The following is a 10,406-nucleotide window of genomic DNA, read 5'->3' as shown; positions in this document are numbered from 1 at the left end:
CCCCATTTAGTATTCAACTATTCAACTGCCTTGTATTCATTATTAATTCTTTATGTAAATCTTCTCTGGGGGCAAATTATGGTGATGTTTCTGTTTCCTCACTAGACCCCAACTGATAGAGTGAGCAACTGGGGTCTACAGAACTTTATCCTAGATAAAATGCACCAAAAATTTCTTGCAGACAAGGTTAACAAAGTATTCCAGGAAATATAATTTGAAGCATGATCTGTTGTATGCCAAGTTTTAATTCTGTGTATGTAAATTAAAGTCTACTTCTTTGAATGTTATTTAATATCAGTACACTTTAATGAATGCTAATGGCAATAGCTGTCTTATAAGCAGGAAGCTGAAAATTCGAAGGGGCACAGGCACCCCAATGCTTAGAGTGGCATTATCAATAATAGCCAAAGTATGGAGAGAGCCAAATATCCATCGACTGGTGAATGAATGAAGGAGTGGTGTACAATGGAATATTACTCAGCCATCAAAAAGAATGAAATCTTGCCATTTGCAATGACATGGATGGAGCCCTAGAGTGTATTATACTCAGCGAGATGTCAGTCCAAGAAAGACAAATACCATATGAGCTCACTCATATGTGGAATTTAAGAAAGAAAACAGATAACATATGGGAAGAGGGAAAAGAAAAAAAAGGAGGGGGGGAACCCCAGAAGACTCTTAACAATAGAGAACAAACTGAGGGTTGATGGAGGGAACGGGGTGGGGGATGGGCTAGATGGGTGATGGGGATTAAAGAGGGCACTTGTGATGAGCGCTGGATGTTGTATATAAATGACGAGTCACTGAATTCTACTACAGAAACTGTTATTGCACTCTATGTTAACTAAGTAAATTTTTTTTAAAAATGCAGACACCAAAAACCAGGAACATGAGTTTTCAGCCTAAGATATCTGAAGTTATGCTAAGTAAGAATCTGAAGAAAAATCAATCTCCAGGAATACGCATGTAGAGAATACTACATAGGTGGGGCCTTGCCCTCAGTTATCATTTTATCCACATGCCAACAAAATGTCAGGAAATAACTTAGATGCACTGGGTGTCTTTTGTTCTCAGAATATTTTTTTTCTCTTTGTCTATAGATGAGGATTTGCAGATCAATAATCATTTTGATTTCAGCATGCAATTACATTCTCTGCTTGAGTTCCTCTGAGTTATGCACGGGACTTTGGACTCTGATGCCAATGTGTATTTGTTTTTCTGCTCTGGTTTCAGTGCATGCTGATGGCAAGTTAAATTATGAAAACCCTCAGTCTTTAATTCTATCAAGATGTGAATGTCAAAGAAAGGAAAAGATACAAAAGAAACTTGAGCTTGGCTCTACAGGAGAGTGCTCCTATACTTCTCTTTTGGGGAGGGTGTCTAGGCATAAGTTGAATATATGATACAAGGATGCGTGTAAGACAGCCCTACGGACTCATCTGCTGAGTTCATGCGAAGACTTGACTAGAAACCTTCCATCAATAAGACCAAAGACATAAACACATTTGAACAACTAGTAAAACTACTTTCCGTATTAAGAAAGCCATGTATAGGGGCGCCTGGGTGGTTCAGTGGGTTAAAGCCTCTGCCTTCAGCTCAGGTCATGGTCTCAGGGTCCTGGGATAGAGCCCCGCATCGGGCTCTCTGCTCAGCAGGGAGCCTATTTCCACCTCTCTCTCTCTGCCTACTTGTGATCTCCACCTGTCCAATAAATAAATAAAAATCATTTTAAAAATGAAAAAAGAAAAAAAAATAAAGCAAGAAAAAAGAAAATTAAATTAAAAAAAAAAAAGAAAGCCACGTATACCAGCTATTTCCTCCCCCAAAATGGTAGAGATTGTGTATGTTCAGGCAAGGATTTTCAGTCAGCAAGTAATTAAGGCAAGTCACTTCAGAGCTCAGTTCAATCCAAGTCATACGTTTACTACCGAATCTCTATAACGTGCAACCTAGTGCACCCTGAAGAAGCTTACTATTTGACACGTGGGCAGAGAGTGGACCCTGAAGAATTCCACTATTAATGCTTCACACCTAAACACTAACCCACAGCTATTGCATTTTGACTATGGTTGGGATAAAAATCAAGCCTTTCCTTTATACTTCTATTTTTCTTCCCTCTGTGGTGCACCTCTAATTTTTATCAATGGTTTCACTCTTGCTCAAGGCAAAGTAAAGCAAGAAGTGGAATAATTCTGAAATCATATAAACTAGAGTTTGACTCTTTGTTTGCAAATATTTAGATAATTGTCTTGCACCCATGTTTGTTGCACTGGGAGATGACTTTCATTAACAGTGAACTGGAGAATCTGTGACAGACACACACCTTGCAAGCCATTTAGATGGAATAACTGGGACCACACTGCGTTGATGGCGTTCGTACCATCGTCAGCTCCTTCTTCTTAGAGGCCATGTAACAGTTACTTCGCATATGTGCCAGACACATATTGGTATACCCAAAGCTAGATTATTTGCCCAAATCTGAGGAGGCAAAATTTTACGAGAGACCTTTCACTAGTTAATATCTCTCTCCCTCAAAATACACATTTGCAGAAATTAAGTGAAAGTGGTCTCTCTCCTGTAAGTACTCTGTACTGCCCCCACATTATTCCAGAGGTATTCATTTAACAGATTAAAATATAAATTAGAGGGCTTTAAGAACCTTTTTAGGGGGTGCCTGGGTGGCTCAGTGGGTTAAAGCCTCTGCCTTCGGCTCAGGTCATGATCTCGGGGTCCTGGGATTGAGCCCCGCATCAGGCTCTCTGCTCAGCAGGAAGCCTGCTTCCCTCTCTCTCTCTCTCTGCCTGCCTCTCTGCCTAATTGTGATCTCTGTCTTTCAAATAAATAAATAAAATCTTAAAAAAAAAGAACCTTTTTAGGGACTTTAGGAATGGCAAGGCATTAAGTTCTCTTATCTTGGAAATATACGAGTCACCAATTCAGATCAGCAGAAAAAAGTCTGCTTTAACTTTGGAGTACCTGAGCCCAATTTAAAAAAAAAAATAAGTCGAGTCTCGCTCTACTGAGCTAGCCAAGCAACTTTCCATCAGCAGGTGAATGGTTAAAGAACATATAGTATATACCTATAATGGAATCTTATTCAGCCTTAAAAAAAAGGAGGAAATCCTGCCATTTGGGACAACGTGGATAAAAGGAAAGTGAAAACCCTGAGAAGTGTATGTGTAAAATTACTCCCTGCCTCTGGCTATGCCTCGGCACCTCCTTCAGGAATGCTTCCTTCCTCAGAATGTGGATGGGTCCTTGTGCCATTCCCTCTCCTTCGGAATAGTGGCAGCTGCTGGGCACCTCAGTGGAAATCTCTTCACAAGTCTTTTCAGAGCTCTGAAAGCAGGCCGCAGCTGAAAGCAGATGGGAGTTGGCAAGCTTTCCTTGCCGCTGAGACAGGGAGGGCTGCCTCACAGGCTGCAACACTGTGCTGTGGCACACAGAGGCTCCCCGACGTCCTTCAACAAGTCCAAGATGACATCTGGGCAAGGTGGGGGTGATTCTCCTCCTCTCCAGGGACCCCCGTAGTAACTCGTCTCCGCTTCCCATCGAACCTCCCATATCTACTTTATATCATTTTCTTTTCTCCAAGTATGAGGATTTACATCAAGTAAGAGTTAAACTACCTAATGGAGAACAGAAGGAAACTTTCAGCCTATTCGGACATTGGCGGGGAGGAGAAACTAAGTAAATGACAATTTAGTACAATTCCTTCTGTGGAAAAAAAAATTCTATAGTTGCAGCAGAAATGCATTGGGTTTGGCAGGCCAGCATCCATTTACTTTCCCTCAAAGCACTCGAGAATTACTTCTTCCTCAGTGAATGTAGTCTGAGGCCTGTGAACACAGGTTCTGTCCTACCCCAGCTAAGGGGTGGGCAAGTGACCCAATACAAATCAGTATAAATCTTGGCCAGAGAAACAAAGATTAACAATGGCTAGAATGTCATTCTTCCCTGGGGTGGGAGATTAAGGGAGGGATGTTCTGATTGTCCCAGCTGTTGATTCCTGCTTGGCAGCTTGAAGGACAGACAGCCTTGGTCCTGGCCCATTTAAAAACCTAGCCTCTGACAGTGTTCCATATAACTCTGTTTAACTTCAGCAAAATGACATTATCGCTGTTGCTTAAAACCAAAGAACCTTCATTATCTAATGGTATAAATCAGAAAAACAAGCCGTGGAAACATTACTGGTATCTCAAGGGTATTAGGCCCTTATTACCTGGTCCATCGTTTGCCCAACAAAGTAACAAGAATAGGCAGCAAGTATATCAACATTAAGTATGTAAGGGGATCCACTTGATTTGGTGCACTTCACAGAAAATTATGTGTAGCCTTTGAAAATATTTTGTGCACTTCAAAGAAAGCTGACAAACAGTGCTTTGGAATGGTTCTAAACCTCAGGCATCAACAAACTAAGAAAACATGAATTCCTTCTCTTCTTTTTTACATAAGATTGCTTGCAGTAATAAACACTGGTATGGTCGGGGATCTAGTCAACCATACACTGTCTGAATGGAAAGCTGGAACAATTTGTCCCCATGTAAAATTTATACCATTAGTTGGAGAATCTGTAGTACTATGAAAAGATAATTTCTTTTAAAACATTTATAGGCAATAAAAAATATAAGCCAACAATTTCAGACTGATCCCTTATTCATGTACTTTGTCATGCAGAAGTTTCAATGTCAGTGTGCTTTTCTATCAGGGGCTCAAGTGCTTTAGGACTGAAGTTTCTTTGTTGTTTCAAACAAAGGCGAAAACAACACAATAAATAAACCATGTTGAGGATATGGTGGCATCATAGCATAAGCCCATACAATGAAAATCAACTGTACTGAATGTTCCCCTTAAGGATTCCTGAGGGAAGGCACCTCTTTGGAGATCATCATGGCGCTGCCTGTGGCTACAGTAAGTACGACACTAGTATGTCTGGCTGTATTACAATAGATTGCTCTTTCATAGGCCAGCACCAGATTAAACGGTTTTCTCATACTTCACACTTGTGTTTGGCAAAAAAGGGAAAAACGGCTTTTATAAAACAAAGAACCAGATCCTCTGAGGCATAATGCTCCCACTGTCAGAGCTACTGGGACACAGACTGTGAGAAAGATACACTTGTCCCATCTCACCCTAACTCCCAGGGCTAGCAGAGCCAGAATTCTGTATGCACTGAAGTTTTGGCAAGCCGACTTCTCAAAAGTCACATACGTGGTTGACAGGACTCCATAGTAGACTAGTCACTGATCCTTAAGGCAGATCTTAACTCAAACGAAGCTTGCTTTATTGTACTTTACTTTGGTTTATGACTCCATCTTGTGGTTTCTTTTATTAGTTGGTAATCGGCTGGTAATTTGACTGCCATCCAAAGTTAGTTGATTAAACAATAATAGCTACTAGTGTAGATAATGTGCAAGGTTCTTAACAAACTTTATCAAATTTAACCCTGAAAACCGGGTATTATTATCTCTGTTGCATAGGCTTTTAAGAAGAAATCTGGGCTTTTGTTTTCCCAGACAGTATTGCATCGATGGTGCCAACATTTGCTCTCCTCTTACCTAAAATTTTTGTTGCCAATCATATTTTCTCAAAATTGGACACATTTAACAACATCAGTATGATACCCATTACGTATTGCTGTACTGGGATAAGTGTCTCTTTAACATGCCTTTCCACATCTTTGTGGTTGGAGGACAGTCCTGCCTATGTAACAGGTATACATCTCAACCTAAAATTCAGTTGTTGAAGAAATATCCAGTTGTTCATTTCTTTAAATTGAATCAAAACTGACCCTCAGAGTAAACCCAGAGGGCCAGTGAGATATTCAGCACTCATCATTCTTTAGACTTTCCCTCTCCCAGTGTTGGCCCCCAGTCCTGGGTCTAATGGTGATCTCTGAGCTACTTGTAGTCCTAATGCCCCTCCCTGTTACTCCCCTGCCAAGTTTGAAACACAGGAATCTTCAGCAAGGCTGGAAACCATATAGTTCAAGTCTGGCATGATCTGCGATCTTGCCAAATCCCTGGAAAATTGAGACAACTCTGAGAGTTTGAAAGTCAAAAATAGAGAGCTTCTGCACTCCAGCTACTCTCCAAATATCAGCAATTTCTCACTCCTTTTTATAGAGACAAGAAATGTCTTGGACCCCAGCAGGATTGATAATGTCTATAGATCAGTGACTGCTGGGTGGTTTTCATTCTTCTCTGTTCTGAATGAAAGTTTTAATGGTATTTATCCTGTTCCTGATCTACCATAGCTTATCCAACGTATATCTCAAACCATAAAAAAACATCTGGGTCTTGTGGAAAAGGGGCAGATCACCCAGAGATGCTGGATATTCAGTTGTATTCAATGACTGGATGGCACTCAGGGTTATCTTTGCTCGAGGAGGAGGTTTATTGTGTTCCCTGTGTGGAAGAACGAAATGGATATTTAGTAAGCAGGAGGATAAACACTGGAAGAGGCTGGCTCTCTGTTCTAAATTGAGGTCTTTTTCTCCCTGGACACACAGCTAGAATATATCACTGAGTATAACGTGATTATACTCACTTTACCGGTAGGTGTGGGCAGATGATGGAGCTCTCGCCAAGGAGATACAAGTGGAAGTGGTACGTGCCACCTCCAAGCTGAGGCCTCCATACCATACTGCTGATGTCTTCTATGCTGTTTCTCCTTCTTGATGAAGATGAGCACAGTCGTCTTGGAAGCCACTTTTGGAAGACAGAGATTATAATCAGTCCAGGGTGCAGATACATGCAACATGAGGATTCCAAGCAGTTCCAGGTTAATCTCTGTGTGTAGTAGGTAAGAATCTTATTCAACAAGCTTTGATGTGTAAGAAACATTCACGTGTTCTCTGATTTAAATAGAATTAAACCTGAATCCTCATCAAAGCTCCATCCCACTGGGCTGCTTTTATTAAGGCTTCTATGTAGTCTCCTCGGGTGGCAATTCTGCTGCTTCCCAGTCATGTTTGTGACTCGCCTGGTGAGTCGGTGAACCCACCTGCCTGAAACCCAGACTCCTCGAGCCTGGCACAAGTCATGCCTCTAAGGCTGGCATGTCCCTGGGTGGGAGGGTTGCCTCTGAATTACATGTATGCCTTTGTTCTCCACGGGATCCTCGACTTCTGGTCTGTCCCATCTCTGCGCCAATCTCAATTTTCCTATAACACTTTCCCTCCCTTCTTCAAAAGCCACCTCAGTCTCTCCTCACATGAGTTGTGAGATAAGCAAAATGTCATCTCATGGCCAGGGAGAGCCAATGATTCTAGCCATCCTATCTCTATGTGTTCTGTAAAAACCCATAATGTGAATTACAAAACCTGACCAAGTGTTTGAAATGAGGGAAGGAAAAAGTACACAGGAAACATTATTATTTCAAAAGAATCATCATGGTACATCTCTATCAAACACTCGGGATTCTTTCCTCAAGGTGTACCTGGGGCTAGGCTTCACAGGTACACTCTGGCTAATGCTCACTAAATGATCATATAAAACACTGACCTTTAATTTACAAATGTTTCTGTTAACCCAGGACTGATGGGTTCTGACTATTGACATGAATTGAATATAGTTCTGTATATTAACTTACTCAAACAATTCATATGGGTTCTTGGATGTCTGTTGATTTGTCCAAAAGTTGACAACTTTTAGGAAGTATAATAGTGACTGAACTTTGTGTAAGAATTCTGTGAAGCCTAAGGAAAAATGTTAAATGACGTATGAAAAGAGAAATCCAATAAACTATGAGCTCAAAATCAACTCTGAAAATAGAGATGAGCAAAGAGCACTAAAGAAAAAGGCCACTAGGAATTAGAAAAAAACAAGAGGCATGAGTCCAACAAATGCCCATCATCAATAGTCCATTATCCCTGTGGATGAGCATGCCGTGAGTACATGACAACTGTGAGCGGGGAGATGCAGGATCCCAGGGACAGAAATTACACACCAAGAGAAAACACTCAGGGACGCCTGGGTGGCTCAGTCGGTTAAGCTGCTGCTTTCAGCTCAGGTCATGATCCCAGTGTCCTGGGATCGAGTCCCACATCGGGCTGCTTGCTCGGCGGGGAGCCTGCTTCTCTCTCTCCCTTTGTCTGCCCCTCTGCCTGCTTGTGTACTCTCTCTCTGTCTCTCTCTCTCTCTCTGACAAATAAATAAATAAATAAAGCTTAAAAAAAAAAAGAGGAAACACTCAGAATCCTGTAAGGAAGGAAATGTCTTCAATTCACTCCATCTCAGAGACACCTGCTCTGTGATGAAATCTGCTGCCTGGGAGACATGAGAAGCACAGCTCCACAGAGAAGATAAACAATCATATAACTCAGCAATGGCACTTGTCTCCGTGGGTCCCTCGATCAAATCTCTGGCTGGAAATGGTTCCTCATTCTTTGAATGCTCAGTCGGAGAAATAAAGTGTGTTGTTGTTTTTTCATTAATAATTCTTAAAACATGCCAGAATTCATGTTGACACAGAACACCAAGGTTTTCTGGTAAGGTCCCAGCAGTTAAGTTAGTCTTCTATACCCCATCCCACTCTCATGCACTGAGAAGATAGACGAAACACTTGGGGAATGACACAGTACACTGTGTAGTTTGGCTAGAGTAAAAGGTATTATTTATTAATAATTTTTATTCAATTTTGACTAAATAGTAATTGCACATTGTGCAAAAACTATGAAAACACTATTTATTGGAGTGAGATCATACATGAGAGGTGGGCCCAACAGGGATGGCTTTATGGGAAAAGGAGACCTTGGTGGATGTCTGGAAGATTCTGCAGAATATAAGATTATGGCAAAGAAAGGAGGATATACTAGAACCCCAGTGAACATTCTGAGTGTGATTTGGATTTGGCATTCTACACACACCATTCATAAACTTATAAACTGTTAATGCCTTGGGAAAGGAGGAGAGTTTTCTGGAGCATGCTGAGGACCTCTTTTAATCCTCAGGCAATTTAATAATGTATCTGAGACACTACAACCTATTAGTAAGTTTCCCTGCAACTCCTTATTTGTTGCATCTGCTTTTGGACAAAAACAAATATTAACCAAGGTTTGATATTAAGTTTATGTAGATTTTGATGCAATACTTGCTAAGCTTAAATAATACAACATACTGTATCTCATCGTCTTGGAAGTAATGCATCAAGTGTATGAATCCTAGAGAGTGAAAAGTGGTGGCAAAAAAAAAAGTAATGCTAAAATCAGTAAAAGAGGAAATGAAATGGTTTTACTAATTTCGTAGAAACTTACTTACAAAATGTAATAGCCCATAGAGACCATGTTTACTATTTTGATGCACTGGTAGAAACTGAGTGTGAGGCAGATATTCAGAAAGCAGACTTAGTTCAAAGTATTTTTTTTTAATATCTTAAATATTTTTCTCTAAGTTCTTATTTAAATTCCTTAGTTAATATATAGTGTAATATTAGTTTCAGGAGTAGAATTCAGTGATTCATCAGTTGCATAGAACACCTGGTGCTCATCGCAAGTGCCCTCCTTAATGCCCATCACCCATTTAGCGCACCCCCCCTTCCCTCCAGCAACCCTCAGTTTGTTCCCGTGAGTTTAGAGCCTCTTAGGTTTGCCTCTCTTAAGACACATATACTACCCCTGTTTCGGAGACCTACCTACCTCATAATCATGAGAAATGAAGAAAATGAGTAAATTTCCATGACTCAGTGTATATGATCAAAATTGTAGCATTGTACTTGGAAAATTACAACCTTAACTTTGAAAAATATATATGACCTACAATGATGACAACCAAACAAACTTAATTATACTAAAAAATAAAATCGGAGTACACATAAAATAAGTATAGCATCTTAGAACTAGGAGAGAGGAAATATTTACACTTCCTCCCTATCCCCATCAACTGTAGGAATTGTTTTGGCAGTATCACTCACAGATGGCCAGCCACCTTCTGCTTGAACAGGTGTAGTATCTCACTGTTTCTCTAAGAAGTCTATTTTGTACAGCTGTAATTCACTGGCAGCCTTGCCTTCTGCTTAGCCAGAGTTTACCTCCCTGTGACTTATTTTTTGATCTAAGTTTTGCTCTCTGAAGCTTCAAAAGAATAGTTAAATTCAAATCAGTTCAATTAGTAAGTATCATAGAGTAGCTCTGTCAGGGACTGAGGTAGATGCTGGCATACAAAGATGAATATGCCACATTTCTTTACCTCTCTCTTCTGACTTGACAGCTATTCAAATTCCAGAAGACAGATTTACATCCTCCTTGATTCTTCCCTCTCAATCAAAGATCTCCAGGTCTCTGAACCACATTAAGATCCTTTACACTCCCAATCACTCAATTTCTACATTTGCATGATTAAATTACTAATCTAATTAAAATTGTAATATACCATTATTATATGGGGCTTTTCCTGCTCTAATATTTT

Source organism: Lontra canadensis, unplaced genomic scaffold, assembly GCF_010015895.1.
Source record: "Lontra canadensis isolate GAN:19392208 unplaced genomic scaffold, GSC_riverotter_1.0 scaffold151, whole genome shotgun sequence".
Taxonomy (NCBI): Eukaryota; Metazoa; Chordata; class Mammalia; order Carnivora; family Mustelidae; genus Lontra; species Lontra canadensis.
This window is presented reverse-complemented; position numbering follows the sequence as displayed.